This window comes from Hevea brasiliensis, unplaced genomic scaffold (genome assembly GCF_030052815.1).
Source record: "Hevea brasiliensis isolate MT/VB/25A 57/8 unplaced genomic scaffold, ASM3005281v1 Scaf379, whole genome shotgun sequence".
In the NCBI taxonomy this organism is placed as follows: Eukaryota; Viridiplantae; Streptophyta; class Magnoliopsida; order Malpighiales; family Euphorbiaceae; genus Hevea; species Hevea brasiliensis.
Genome location: NW_026614894.1, coordinates 68,799 through 85,542, shown reverse-complemented (window position 1 = coordinate 85,542; position 16,744 = coordinate 68,799).

Genomic DNA, 16,744 nt, shown 5'->3' with positions numbered 1-16,744 from the left:
AAATCTTCTCACCAAAGCTTTTACAAGTAGCTTCACACTTCTACCAAGTGTTATCCCAAACACTTTTTACAACCAAGCTTCAATAGGTGCTTGAATGACCTCTCATAAATGATAATAATGTGTTTAAAACTCACTCTCACTCAATACAACAGAATCTATAAAGAAGAGTTGAGTAAATAAGCCAATGATGAGCAATAAAACACTTTGAGCACTTTGAATGAAAGCTTTTATGATTTTGAACAGTGGAGAGTCTTTCATTAAGTGCAAAATGGCCAAAGGTAGGTGTATTTATAGCTTTGGAACTTTTTTTACCGTTGGAGAACTCATTTGAACGTTATAGATACGAATTTTAAAAAAATAGCCGTTATTTTGTCGTTTTCTGCGATGTTGTGCAGAGTTGAGACAGTTAGCATACTTGAGAAAATAGCAAACCAGTTAGCATACCAGGAGAACTTTTCTGCATAACTTTCAAAGCTATAAAACTTTACACCAAATCATAGTCAAATACTTTTTAGGCCAATAATGATATTTAAAAGAAAAATCTTTTGAGGGATTGAAAATAAGCATCATTGAATTTTACTCCTCAATTCTTTTCACAAGTAATCCTAAAAATAAAACTTAACTTCTATACTATATGTACCTTCAATTCTGATTTTCAATGTAGCCTTGGAAGGTAACCTTTTCTTCTTTTATCTCCTTTGATTCGTCCTGTGTTATACTTAGAATGTCATCCTTTCTTCAGAAGCACGAATCCATCATGAAATCCTTGTGTCTTTTTCTTTGAGATGCACAACACTTAAAACAATGTTAGTTTGATTCTAGTTGAATTTTGGTATCATCAAAATCTATGCTCCTTTGAGCTTGTGGGACAATCTCCCCCTTTTTGATGATGACAAAACTCAATTGAATCACCATGTAAATGTTAATAAGTGTGAGTATGTATATGAAAGTATATGTGAGAATAACTCCCCCTATGTATGTTCTTATATCAACAATTAATCACAAATAACTCCCCCTTAATAATTTCTATGAAATATTCATAAGCATTTTCTTAAGGAGTCAAGTGTGACTAAAGATACTAACTAAATATGCACAATATGCACACTAATCACAAATTGTATATCATTCACAAGTTATATCAACAATATGCACACCATAAAGTTATATCAACAATATACTATTCACAAACTATATCAACCACAAGTAATCACAAACTACATCAATCACAAGTATCAAGATTATCATTCATTACTTTTCTCCCCCTTTTTGTCAGCATCAAAAGAATATGGGAGAAATCATGCACATGCAAATTCAGTTTAAGTGCAGTGAATAAACAGTCAAAACAGTAACTGATATAGCAAACTAATTGAAGTTCAGAAAAACTAAAAGCAGCAAACTAAGTAGCAAATTGAGAGACAGACTGTTAGACAAAATTCAATCAAAATTTAGTTTATCCTTTCAGCCTAGTGCTTTTTCTGATTGGTTTTGGAGCAGCCATTTTCAGCTTTTTAGGCTTGACAGGTTTATCACTCAAGGTTTGAAGAATTTCGGCAGCCATTTTAGTTCCTGGTGTCAAGGGAATAATAGGTCCAGCTGCTAACTCAGTTGCAGCAGTAGTTCCAGATTCTGCTGTCAACTTTTTATCAGTTTTAGCCTTTTTGCTTGATGGTTTACCAGTTTGCTCTTTCTGCTTACTGCTTTGTTCCTTTGGAGCTATTTTTCCCTTTCCTTTTCCAGGAGCAGAGTCTAAGGTTCATCTCGATTCTCGAGTCACTCATTTCCTTCCCACCGCCTTTCTTTGTCGCCTCCATTACCATTTCCATCATCAGAATCATCTTCATCTTTTTCCGTTTCCTCTTCTTCCTTTTCTTCCTCTTTCTCTTCTTCTTCTTCTGTTTCTTTTTCTTCCTCTTCTGTTTCTTTTTCTTCCTCTTCTGTTTCTTCTTCTTCTTCCTCTTCTGTTTCCTGTTCTTCCTCTTCTTCTTTCTCTTCCTCTTTTTCTTTTTCTTTCTCTGTTTGAGGAACAGAACCAGTAGCAGCCTTACTGGTTTCTCCAGCTTCAGTAGTTGAAATGCCCAAAGAACTTTGATTTTAAACAATTCTTCCACAATTTTGTACATTAACATCAAAGTGCCATCAACTTTAGAATCAAGAGCATTCATAAGAACAGTTGGAAAACCTCTAAATTTCTGTAGCTCTCCAAGTTCAATTTCAACAAATTCCCTCAAGTTGTTTACTTCTTCCAGAATTCCTTCAACATTTACAGTACCGCTTGCACTATCCTTGGAACTAGCACCTTGTTCAAATCTAAGTTTTCTACCATCATCATCTTTTTGCAGACTTGTAATTGGGATCATATCTGTTCTAAGTTTCTCGGTTTCCAAAGGGATCCCAAAGTCTCTAAACAGACCATTAAGAAGATGGGCATAGGGTAGCTTGTAAGGTGGTTTCCATTTCATGATTTGTTTCAGCATAAACTAGGCAAGATTGAATTCAATTTGATTCACAATATGCCAAATTATGCAGAGATCAAAGGTACTTAAATAATTTGGACTGTCAATTCTAGGGTTCAACACATAGATGATAAAACTATGAAAAATTTTGATGTGTTGAGAAGCATGGGTAATGGTAGTTTTATCCTTTAATTCCCCTTTAAATACTTCCCCTTTAAATACTTCAGCCTCAAAATCTCTTTTGTTAAATCCACCAACAGCAAAAACATCTTTGTGAGAACAAATTTTATTCCCACTGTTTGGGATTCCTAGGGCTTTGGCTAATCTATCAACTGTCACTTCATAGACTTTCCCTTTCATTTTCACCTTAAAAGATTCATCTTTGTTAGAATCATCAACCCTTATATTCTTATAGAATTCTTGAACTAAGTCCACATATACTCCTTCAGTGTCAGAGCACAATTTGTCCCATTTTTGATATTCAAACAAGGATTGTAAAGGAACAGAAACTTGAAAAGCAAAGCCGTGGATATACAGGTTCATGAATGGCCCTTTCCATATGTATAACTGAAGCTTTTGAAGTCTTTTTCTTTTTGGTTCCTTTTTCTTGGACAGGCTCACTGGTTCTTTTCTTGGGTGTTTCTTTTGATTTTCCAATTACCAGAGGAGCATCTTTTTGTGGAGGAGGAGACGCAGGAACACTTGCGTCAGTGGAGTCTGAAGATGATGAATATGTGGGGATTTTTGCTCTACCTTTTCCTTTTTCTCGCGCCATAACCAATCTCAGAAGCCAATTAGGCTGCTAGGACAGTGAAAACTGGGTTCACCAATTTAATGATGTGAGCAGTTAATATATATAACTATTCGAAGCACATCAATATATTTCTAGCACAACTTAGCACAATGTCATAAAAATAAATCAGACAGTAAGAGATACTCGGGTTCTTAAGAACTAATGGCAACCGATTCATGATTTTGTTATATATCATATTTTTATGAAATGTTAATGCCCCAAAAAAAAATCCAGCAGCACATTGCGAAATCAAAACAACCAAAATAAGCACAAACAAAATGTAAAACACGATTCCATTAAAGTTTCATATTTGATACCTGAGATTTGCAGAGACAGAGAGTGCGAATCGTTACCAAGCGCGTCAAAAACCAAAAAACTAATCCAACAAGAGATGGTTTCTTTCGGCAGATTTAGACAAATAACGGAAATGAAAAATTTTGGGGATTTTCTAACTTGAAACAATTGATTCAATCAATTCACAGCCAATGGGTTTCGGAAATATTTAAGAGCAATGAAGGGAGACGATGGTTTTGGAAGGTTGCGAATGGAATGGGTTTGCAGATGGAGCGAAGACGCGTTCGTTCAGGTTTTTGAGAGATGAAGCGACTAAAAAGAGGAGTTTTGAATTTTAAAACTGAAAGGACACAATTGTAGACATTTGCAGAGAATGGGTAGCGTGTATCAGTGGAGTTACAGAGAAAAAATTGATGGTTCCAAAAAAAAATTTGAGTCCCGCGCTAATTAATGTGTTGAAAGTCTGTTTTGCCCTTAAAATGCATAGAGATACAATACTCTAAATAGAGGGGCATTTAAGTAATATGCTCTTTAAACATGCAGAATAGGCGCTCAAAAAAAAATTTAGAGTTTTAGTACAGTCAAACCTGACTTCCAGTTTGCCAACGAAAAAGTAGGAGCAGTGGTAAAGCATTTAGCAATCACGAAAATTAGCAAACAGACTAGTATGCCACTGTGATCAAATTCTGCAGAATACTGTTCATATCTGATAAGACCCAGAATTTTTCAACTTGCACCAGAAATATCAGAATGCATTTTTAACACTACAAACCAACATATATCACTTCATTTTTATATAGAAACATGAGAATGCATCAAAACTTAATCAAGAGCATCAATCATACCAAGTTCTCTTCTTATTTTGCAGAAAATTTCCTCATTAAGTGGCTTTGTAAAAATGTCGCTAAGTCGTTTTTCGAAGGGACAAATTCAATTTGAATATCACCATTCTGAACATGATCCCTAATAAAATGATGTCTAATTTCAATATGCTTGCTTCTAGAGTGTTGAACAGGATTTTTTGATAGGTTTATAGCACTAGTATTGTCACATCTTATGGGAATGTGATCAAATTTAATTTCAAAATCTTCAAGCTGTTGTTTCATCCACAAAATCTGTGCAACACAACTTCCAGCTGCAATATATTCAGCTTCCGCAGTAGAAAGTGCAACAGAGGTTTGCTTTTCTTGTGCCATGAAACTAATGCATGACCTAGAAATTGACAAGTTCCGTAAGTGCTTTTTCATGCGTCTACTACCAAAGAAAATCTAAATCATCAGAACTAATAAGATCAATTGATTAGCATTTTGGATTCTATAAGCCAATGTTGTGAGTGCCAATGAGGTACTTAAAAATTCTCTTAACTGCTACAAGATGAGATTCTTTTGGACATGATTGAAATCTTGCACATAAACATACACTAAAATGAATATCTGGTCTAGATGCTGTCAAGTAGAGTAAAGAACCGATCATACCTCTATAAAGTTTGTTATCTACCTCTTTACCTTTTTCATCTTTCTCCAATTTAATTGTTGAGCTCATGGGAGTTCTGATACTTTTCATATCCTCCATTTTGAACTTCTTTAGCATATCCTTTATGTACTTGGACTGATTTATAAAAATTCCATCTCTCATTTGTTTAATTTGCATTCCAAGGAAGAAAGTAAGTTCACCCATCATACTCATTTCAAATTCACTTTTCATCATGTTTGAAAATTTTCTACAAAGAGAATGGTTAGTAGCACCAAAAATAATATCATCTACATAGATTTGCACAATAAGCATGTCTTTTCCTAGTTTTTTAATGAAAAGAGTAGTATCCACTTTTCCTCTTTTAAAATCATTTTGAAGCAAAAATTTACTAAGTCTCTCATACCATGCTCTAGGAGCTTGCTTTAAATCATAGAGAGCTTTAGTAAGCTTGTAAACATGATTTGGAAAGTGAGGGTCTTCAAAACCAGGAGGTTGAGCTACATAAACTTCTTCATCAATATATCCATTTAAGAATGCACTTTTAACATCCATTTGATAAAGCATAAAATTCTTAAAACATGCAAATGCACACAACATTCTAATAGCTTCAATTCTAGCAACCGGAGCAAAAGTTTCATCAAAATTAATACCTTCCTCTTGGTTATATCCTTGAGCTACTAGTCTAGCTTTATTTCTAACTACATGTCCTTTTTCATCCATCTTATTCCTAAATACCCATTTAGTTCCAATAACAAAATGCTTTTTAGGTTTAGGAACAAGTGTCCACACTTTGTTTCTTTCAAATTGATTTAATTCCTCTTGCATAGCAAAAAGCCAATTTTCATCATTTTGAGCATCATCATATGTTTTGGGTTCAAATTGAGAAACAAAAGCAACATTACTAAAATATCTTCTAAGTTGAGCTCTTGTCATCATTCTTTGTGATGGACTATCAAGAATGTCATCTTTGGAATGATTTATATGGTACCTCCATTCTTGTGGAATATCTTGATGTTGAGGTTCCTCAATTTGTAGTTCTTCCACATTTGGTTGGGAGTCATCTTGAATTTCAACATTTATGGAGCAAGGGAGTTCTTCTTCTTTGTCATTTTGATCATCCTCCACTAGTTCTTTTGATTCAAGCTCATCATTATTCGAATTCTTTGAATTTAGAATCTGCTCAATTTCATCATCACAAGAATCTTTCCTTTGCAAGGAAGTGTTAGCATCATCAAAAAGTATATGCATTGATTCTTCCATGGTCAATGTTTTTCTATTGAAAATCCTATATGCTTTTCTATTTGTTGAATAGCCTAGAAATATTCCTTCACAAGATTTAGCATCAAATTTCTTGAGATTCTGTCTTTGTTATTCAAAATGTAACATTTGCAACCAAAGACATGAAAATATGCAATATTGGGTTTTTCCTTTCCATAGTTCATAAGGAGTTTTCTTTATAATAGCTCTAATGGAAACTCTGTTCAAAATGTAACATCTTTGTCAGATTCTGACTTTCCGTAAATATTTTGGTAAACTGTTTTCATTCAAAGACATTGTTCTTGCCATTTCTAGCAAAGATCTGTTTTTCCTTTCAACAACTCCATTTTGTTGTGGAGTTCTAGGAGCTGAAAATGTATGATAAATACCATTTTGAGAGCAGAAATTTTCAAACAAATTATTTTCAAATTCTTTTCCATGATCACTCCTCAAAGATGTAATGCAATATCCTTTTTCATTTTGAGTTCTTTTGCAAAAAGCTTCAAATATATCAAAGGTTTCATCTTTATGAGCAAGAAAGAAAGTCCATGTGAATCTTGAAAAATCATCAACAATTACAAATGTATATGCCTTGCCTCCTAGACTTCTAAGTGTGATTGGGCCAAAAAGATCAAGATGTAATAATTCCAATGGTCTAGACGTAGTTACAACATTTTTTTATTTAAAAGATGATTTTGTATGCTTACCAAGTGCACAAGCTTTGCATTGAAATTCTTTTTCAATTCTTAGCTTTGGAAGTCCTCTAACAAGGTTCCTTCTAGAGAGTTTAGCAAGTGTACTCATGCTAGCATGTCCTAATTTTCTATGCCATAACCATGCACTATCATCTGAAGTCATAAAGCATGTTTCACAATTTTCTTCAAGACTTGTTAAATCAAGTAGGTAAATATTATCTATTCTAGCACCAGCAAACATAACATTGTTTCCATGAATCTCACAATGTGTAGAAGTAAAAATGACTTTAAAACCATTATCACAAAGTTGACTAACACTTAAAAGATTATACTTTAATCCTTGAACTAATGCAACATTCTCAATGCAAGGATTTTTATCAATAGTTCCACATCCAATAATTTTGTCACACCTTACCCCTCTGTAAGGCATAACATGATCCCGTAGAATACCTAATGAACTACCGAACTTCACCTACCGATAATTCATTAAGTACCCTACAAGGGATTTTAAAACAATTTTCTTATCTTTGACAAGTGGTGAGCATTTCTAATAAGTATTAAAAACATTTAGTTGAAATTAAAACTAATTAATATTTTTGGCCATTTTAGTTTTCCGCAAATTTTATAAAAATTTTGACAGACTTTCCTCTGTATTTTGAGAAAACCGTTCTTCGAATACCTGTAAAAAGCACTTCTAAAAGCTTTTCTCAACCACTACTTCGGTTTCACAATCAAACTCAGTCAATTTCTCAAAATTCACAAGTTCAATAGTTCTCAAAATACTGTCAATCAATATCATTCATATTCATTAAAAACAAAATAATTTATACGCAACCTTACAAATTTATATCAAAAGAAACATAAACTAAACTTTATTACAAACTTCATACAAATTTGTGTACAAGCTGCTCAAGACCCATTTTTACATGTACATACATTTATGTGCAATATATACATCAAAAGAAGTATTTCTGATTAGGGTATAAATTATACCCAAGGCTTCAAGTGATGACTTCACACACTTCACTCAATCTGCCGCTCCTCTAGTCTCTGTATTTGACAAAGAATAAAGCTATCGCCGAGTACTAGGACTCGATGGTGCACAATATACTAAAATAATCTTTATGCAAAACTTAAAGCACATTCATTGAAAATTTGGCTAAACATGAAAATTAAATACAATCATGCATTGTGAGATTTTACATGTAAACCAAGTTCATTTCAAAGTATCAAAACACATTTCATAAAACCCACAGTTATATCACGCCATTTGAAACAAATAGAATCTCAATAGCCCGAGGCTAAAGAGAAATCATATGAATCTCAATAGCCGAGGCTAAAGAGAAATCACATCACAAGGCTAGCTAGCTCAAATATATGGATATCCATTCACATCCTCTTCTACTGGCACACCTCAACACTTCTCCAGAGAAGGAATCAAAATTCGAAACTAATTACCCCCACTAGTCGTGCTAGTGAGGTGTTCAAATATGTGGTCATGACACTGTGGTTTCAAAACTTATCTTAACAATTTGCTAAACATTGTCTTTTCAAATATACATAATAACTTTCAACAATTTAGATCAAACATCATAAGAATGCCATAATCCGATATTTCATATTATTCAAAACGATATGCAAAAGATGATTATAAAAGTATATGTTGTGCACAAACCTCAAACGAGTCGTCCCTTAGCCTCGACTCGGTTCCTCGGGTTCCTTCCCGATATTCTTTTCAACTGAAACACACAATTTTACAATGTTTCAGTACTAGAACTTAACACAGATCCAAAATAAATTTAGCTTCACAATTACCTAGCTCTAACGTGCTAAATTCGACGTTCTTTAAATTTTGTGTTTTGGGTTACTATTCACTGCACTATTCAAGTCAAATAGTTGACTTTCTAAGACTTAATAGGTATGGGAACTCCAACTTCACCCACATACCACATTTTGATCATTAAATTTGTTGGTTTTGGTCATTTTCTCAAAACTTAGGTCATTTTGGCAAAATTGCCAATTTTCGGTTTTGGTTCTCTGAAGTTGCACTATTCCATTGGTCGATCTACTGTTGGAATTTAACAAAACTTCCTTCATAGAAAATGTTCCTTATTGTCTTAAGTGTATTCTCATTTTTGGATCACCTCAATCGGAGTTTTGTAGCTCAAGTTATGGCCAAAATAAGTTTACTGTTCACGTGTACTGTTCATACTGGTATTTTGGGTTCTGGCAGATTTTGATCCAACTTTGGTCAGTAATTTGATTAAGTTAAGTTCATAATTTGGTCTAACTTTCTTCATATGAAATGTTCTACTATGTCTTAGGTTTCCATCGGTTCAAGAATCGCCTAAATCCAAGTTTTCTAGAGGGAATTATAGCCATCCAAACATTGCTGCTCACTGAAAATTCTGCAGAGTTGCAGGTTTAGTAACCTAACTTTGCTCAATAATTTGAATGGGTTAATGGCATAATTTGGGTGATGTTCTTCATGAAAGTTTTAGATCTATATGCCCTCTAACGCCTGGCCAAATTTCAGGTCAATTTGACCTGTCTAACTCGAGTTATGACCAAATGAACGATTCGTTCATTTGGTCGATTTAGTGCGATGTGACTGCAATCAATTCACTTTGGTCAATTGTTTCACCAAGTTTTGGTCAGTTTTTGGCCATGGTTCCCTAATGAAAATTGTGCTATTTTATGTCTATTTTCATCTCCAATTGGTGTCATATCAATTGGACTTGTAAAATTTGAGTTTTGGTCCTTCAAAGTGGTTTGGTCATGCTGCCAGCAGCATGACCATTAACCTACGAATTTGGTTTGATTTCCTACCATTCCCACACAATCCATTTGGTCATAATTGACCATTATTTCACTTCACAATAGGTCAAACATGCCATTTATGCATTTCTCCAAATTTTGGTTCCTAAACCCTAGCTTCCAAACCCTAATTACACTAAAATGTTGTATTTATTCACATTTAAGCATTTCAATCTTACTATCACTTTCATACAAACTTACTAACACGTTTAATTCATTCAAAATACATCAAAATCTCCCACATCCATGGCTGGCTGAAATTCCCTTTGGTCCTCTACAAATGTTTTCTTTTGATTTTAATTAAATTTCTAGATTACTCAAACCACAAAGATAACCAATAAACTAAAATTTGCAATTTAGCTTGCTTACCTCACTTGAAATTCCTCTTCCTCAATTTTCTTCTTTTTTTTTCCTTTCCTAATCTTGCTCAAACTTCCTTTCAAGGGAAATCAACAAGGTTTAAGGTTGGTAAATAAAATTTCTAGGTTGGGATTTAGAGGATTTATGGAAAGGAACCAAGAATTCCAAGCTTTTCTTGCTTAAAAATGGTGGAACAAAATAAGAAGAGAGGAGAGGAGAGAAAAGCAAAAGAAGAAGCAAAAAAAATTGTTTTTGAATTTTTATTTTTATCCATTTTTGAAGACCAAAATTCCCAAATTAATAAAATAATTTAATTAATCTTTTATGACATCATCTTTGACTTTTCTAACTTCTTTCTTTTCTTTTTCTTTTTTTTTTCTATTTATTTTTTTCTATTAGTTTTTTAATTTAATTCTTGATTCAAAAATTTTTATTTCTCCGATTTTATTTGACAGTTAGGTCAGGAGTCAGCTCTCAGGGTCAATTGACCAATTTGCCCCTCGCCGGTTCATCCCGGTTTGCAAATAATCCAATATTTCTTCCAGCTCCCTGACCTAATTATTTGACTGGCTTAACAGTTCTTTTTCGTGATTTTCTCTTTTCCACTGTGTTCATAAGGGTCCTAAGGACCGCAGCGTCACTTTTTACGGTTTGAAATTTGAGTTTAAAACGACTTGATCGTTCCCAAGAGGTCACTCATCATTGTGACTCTCGGCTGCTTTAACTTCTTATGTTCTGCTTTTTCTTATTTATAGTCAACTAATTAAAATTACTAATTATTTGTGTTTATGGCTTCTTAAGTTGTCTTAAGTGTGGTCCTAATCCCTTAATTGTCAGATGACACCGGTCAGGAGCAGTGAAATCTACCAAGCTATGCAACCGGGTGTTACAATTCTCCCCCTTAAATAAATTTCGTCTCAAATTTTACAGTATCAATCTCTGAGCAATTTGTGGGTGTTGTTTCCTCATGTTCTCCTCTCGTTCCCAAGTAGCTTCTGGCCGAATGATGGTTCCACAAAGACTTTTACCAATGGTATCCGCTTGTTCCAGAGTCGCTTCACCTCATAAGCGAGAATCTCTATGGGTTCTTCTTTATATGTGAGGTCTGGATTTACTTCAATTTCCTCTCTTGGTAGTATATGAGATGGGTCGATCGATACCTCCTCAACATAGACACATGGAAGACATTATGTATCTTCTAACTGGAGGTAGTGACAACCGATAAGCCAAAGGACCCACTCTTTCCGAACCTCATATGGCCCGGATAAAGCGAGGACTTAGTTTCCCCTTCCGCTAATCTCATAATCCTCTTCCAAGGAGAAACTTTGAGGAAAACTCATCACCCATCGCATATCAACATCTCTTCTCTTGAGATCAATGTAGGACTTGACGGTCCGATGCGTCTTAAGTCGACCTCGATCACCCGATCTTCTCCTCGATCTGTTGAACAATTTCGGTCCAATCATCTTTCTTTCACCCACGTCATCCCAACACAACGGGGTTCTACATTTTCTGCCATACAAAGCTTCATATGGAGGCATCCTAATGCTTGATTGGTAGCTGTTGTTGTAAGCAAACTCAATCAAAGGCAAGTGTGTATCCCAACTACCCTCAAACTCCATCACACAAGCCCGTAGCATGTCCTCCAAGATCTGAATTACCCTCTCGGGTGGCCATGCATGCGTGGGTGGAATGCGATCTTGAAGTTCAATCTAGTTCCTAGGGCTCTCAAGACTACCCTAGAATCTAGAAGTGAACCTAGGATCTCTGTCGACATGATGGAATCGGCACTCCATGCAGTCTCACAATCTCATCAATGTATAACTTGGCCAATCTTTCTAAACTATAGTCCATCCGGACTGGCAGAAAATGAGCATATTTAGTCATTCTGTCAACAATGACCCAAACTGCATCATGACTCTTCTGTGTCCGCGGAAGTCCCATTACAAAATCCATTGTTTATCTTTCCCATTTCCATTCCGGCACTGGTAGTGGATGTAACAACCCAGTGGGTACTTGATGCTCTGCCTTTACTTGCTGACAAGTTAGGCATTTGGATACAAACTTTGCCACGTCTCTTTTCATACCCATCCACCAGTAATGCTCCTTTAGCCCCCTATACATTTTTATGCCACCAGGGTGCATGGCAAAAGGAGACTCATGTGCTTCCTTCAAAATGATTTGCCTCAAATCCACATCATTAGGAACACATATTCTACCTTGGTGTGATGAGACCATCATCTCGATTGAGAATTCGGTTTCTTGCCTGCCGGACTTCTTCCATCAACCGATACTGATCATTACGGCGACCATTCTTATCGATCAATCAACACTGTTGTACATGCCATGCAGCTGTCCGCCTCATCATTAATCTCTAAACGGCATGTAATGATCTCAACTCATGTACCAAAGATAAAGGAGTAACTCAGACTTGCCATAGTCTTGCGACTTAAGGCGTCACCACAACATTAGCTTTCACTGGTGATAGTCTATCGGACAATCATAGTCTTTATCAACTTTAACCATCTCCTCTGTCTCAAATTCACTCTTTACGGGTGCCCAAATACTTCAAACTCTTATGATCTGTAGATATAACATTTCTCCCCATACAAATAATGTCTCCAGATTTTAAGAGCAAACACTATAGCTGCAAGCTCCAAATCATGTGTTGGATAATTCCTCTCATGCGGTTTTAGCTGGCGTGATGCATAGGAAATGACATTTCGATCTTGCATCAACACACAACCTAACCCATTGTAAGAAGCATCAGAACTGTATATTCTTTACTCGGTGTGGATAAAGTCGGGTGGAGCTTGATCAAACATCTCTTCAATTCATCAAAACTTTCTTTGGCATTTGTCCGTCCACGAAATTTCACATCCTTTATAAGCTTGGTCAATGGAGATGCCAACATGGAGAACCCTTTCACAAATCGCGGTAGTATCCACTAACCCTTAAAACTCCGAATCTCTGTGACATTTCTGGGTGGCTTCCAATTAAGGACAGCTTCAATCTTGTTAGGATCTACCTTAATGCCCTCTTCTGATACTACATGCCCCAAAAAGGATATCTCCTTCAGTCAAAATTCACACTTCGACAATTTGGCATATAATTGTTTCTCCTCAAAGTCTGCAGTACAATCGTAGATGTCTATCATGCTCTCTCGCATTCCTCAAATAGACCAATATATCATCTATGAATACCACAACAAACTGGTCGAGGTATGGTCTGAAGATAGTGTTCATCAGATCCATAAAAGCAGCCGGAGCATTAGTTAACCCGAATGGCATAACCAAGAACTCATACTGGCCATAGCGGGTTCAAGGCGATTTTAGAAATACTCGCTCTTGTACTTTGGTGATAATAACTCGATCTCGAGTCAATTTTGGAGAACACAGCTGCACCCCTCAACTGATCAAACAAGTCATCAATGCGGGGCAATGGATATCTATTCTTTATCGTCACCTTATTCAACTATCGGTAATCAATGCATAACCGGAGAGTGCCATCCTTCTTCTTTACAAACAATACTGGCGCTCCCCAAGGTGACACACTAGGGCGAATAAAGCCCTTGTCAAGCAACTCTTGTAATTGTATTTTCAACTCTTTCAATTCTGCAGGTGCCATTCTATATGGTGTTATGGAAATTGGGTCCACACCAAGCATAACATCAATCTCAAACTGCACCTCTCTTTCTGGAGGTAATCCTGGTAATTCATCAGGAAACACATCCGGAAAATCACATACAGTAGGGATGTCCCTTAGTGCTGGACTCCCCACCTGGGTGTCTATCACATGTGCCAAGTATGCTTCACACCCCTTTCTGATCATCCTTCTGGCTAGTGCAGCCGAAATGATGTTTGGCGATAAATGCCTCTCCCGTGTATTACCACATCACCGTACCAAGGAGACCAAAAGTGACTATCTTGCTCTGATCCAATCATGGCATGATGCAGCTAACCAATCCATGCCCAAGATGATATCATACTCTCTGAAGGGCATTTCAATCAAGTCGACGGAAAACATGTCCTTGGATCACCAAAGGGCAGTCTCTATAAATCTGTTGACCCGGACCTCTTATCCTAACGGACTAGTTACTAGCACTTCAAAACCCATTTGCACACATGGAACAGCAAGTGAACTAACTATGCTAGCACTAACATATGAATGGGTTGAACCCGGATCAAACAATACAAATACATCTTGACTAGAGATAGAGAATGTACCAGCTACCACATCAGAAGTCTCAGCCTCTTCTCGCTGTCTCATAGTGTAGATTCTGGTCGAAGCACTTCCTTGTCCTGATTGACCAACTGTGCCCTGACTGCCTGAAGTAGTGCTTCTACCTCTGCCTCTTCCTCTGCCAACTCTGAGAGCAGGACTCTGAATAGATCCCTCGGTAGTAGTAGGAGCTGGACTATATCTTGGAGCACTAGTACAGTCTTTAGCTATATGGCCCTTGCCTCATGATAAAGCAGGCTCCGGTGGCCCAATAACATGTCACCCAATGAATCTTTCGACAAGTCTCAATAGTGAGGGCAGAATGTGAACCCCTCGCTGATCACGACTGACCTAGGGGGTCTCTGTCCGGAGAATCGGCCCCTACCAAATCTTCCACCTCGACCCCTGCTGGGTCCACTAAACTTCTTTCTCTTTCCAGAGGTAGCACCAGAACTTTGTTCAACTGGTTTTTCCCCCTTGTCTTTTTCTGATTTCTCAACTTTTCGATTTTTCTTTCCTTGGGGTTGCTTCGATTCAATTCTCTCGGTTCAAGTGCTTGAGACATAAGCTCTGAGAAGTTGCTGTGTCGGAATCCCACAACTTGCATCCTTATGCTGGGCTTCAAACCCGTCTCAAATCTCTTGCATCTTGCTTTGCTGGTAGTAAGGAGACTCCCCGCATAGTGACTCAGGCGGGAGAACTCCCTCTCATACTCTGCCACTGATCGATTTCCTTGTTTTAAGCTCAAAAATTCTTGCGATTCGATCAACATATGCATCCGGGATGTATTTCTGTCTAAACTCTCGATGAAGTCATCCTGTGTCAAGATGGTGGTTCATAAGCTGTGGGGATGGTCTTCCACCAATCATACGCATCCTTGCGAGCGACCGAGAATATTCAAACTTCAGCTCATCTGTGCAGTGCAATTTCTTAAACACTCTGTCCATTCTCTCAAGCCATTGCTCTGCCTCTAAAGGGTCCACTGTACCCTTGAATTCTGCAGCCCCATACTTCAATAACTTGTCGTACTGTCTGGATGAAGGCAGTGGTTGTGCCACAGGTGGTTGGGGTGGAGCTTGAGCAGCATACTGACCATTTGTCAAACATCGCGACCATCTGTATGCGAATTGTGCGAGGAATCGCGGCATTTGTGGGGCTGGTGTTGCTGACCCACTAACATTCGGTAAAGCTGGGGCTTCCCCTTGTGCCTCAACTTGAACAGACTGCTCAACTGAGCGATCCCCTTCTTCCATTTCAGGCTGAAGTTAGGGTATCTCCTGAACAAGTAACACAAGGAGATTTCCCTCCGTTAGTTCATATTCATGATGTAATACACTGTATGTAACAATTATGGACATTGAGCAGTTGTACTTATCAAGAAAGACACAAATTTATATGTTAAAACATACTTCAAAAATTTGCTCTGATACCACTAAAACATGTCACACCTTACCCCTCTGTAAGGCATAACATGATCCCGTAGAATACCTAATGAACTACCGAACTTCACCTACCGATAATTCATTAAGTACCCTACAAGGGATTTTAAAACAATTTTCTTATCTTTGATAAGTGGTGAGCATTTCTAATAAGTATTAAAAACATTTAGTTGAAACTAAAACTAATTAATATTTTTGGCCATTTTAGTTTTCCACAAATTTTATAAAAATTTTGACAGACTTTCCTCTGTATTTTGAGAAAATCGTTCTTCGAATACCTGTAAAAAGCACTTCTAAAAGCTTTTCTCAACCACTACTTCGGTTTCACAATCAAACTCAGTCAATTTCTCAAAATTCACAAGTTCAATAGTTCTCAAAATACTGTCAATCAATATCATTCATATTCATTAAAAACAAAATAATTTATACGCAATCTTACAAATTTATATCAAAAGAAACATAAACTAAACTTTATTACAAACTTTATACAAATTTGTGTACAAGCTGCTCAAGACCCATTTTTACATGTCCATACATTTATGTGCAATATATACATCAAAAGAAGTATTTACAGTTAGGGTATAAATTATACCCGAAGGCTTCAAGCTGATGACTTCACACACTTCAGCAGCCCAATCTGCTGCTCCTCTAGTCTCTGTATTTGCGACAGCAATAAAAGCTATCGTTGAGTACTAGGACTCAGTGGTGCACAATATACTAAAATAATCTTTATGCAAAACTTAAAGCACATTCATTCAGAAATTTGGCTAAACATGAAAATTAAATACAATCATGCATTGTGAGATTTTACATGTAAACCAAGTTCATTTCAAAGTATCAAAACACATTTTATAAAACCCACAGTTATATCACGCCATTCGAAACAAATAGAATCTCAATAGCGAGAGGCTAAAGAGAAATCATATCACAAGGCTAGCTAGC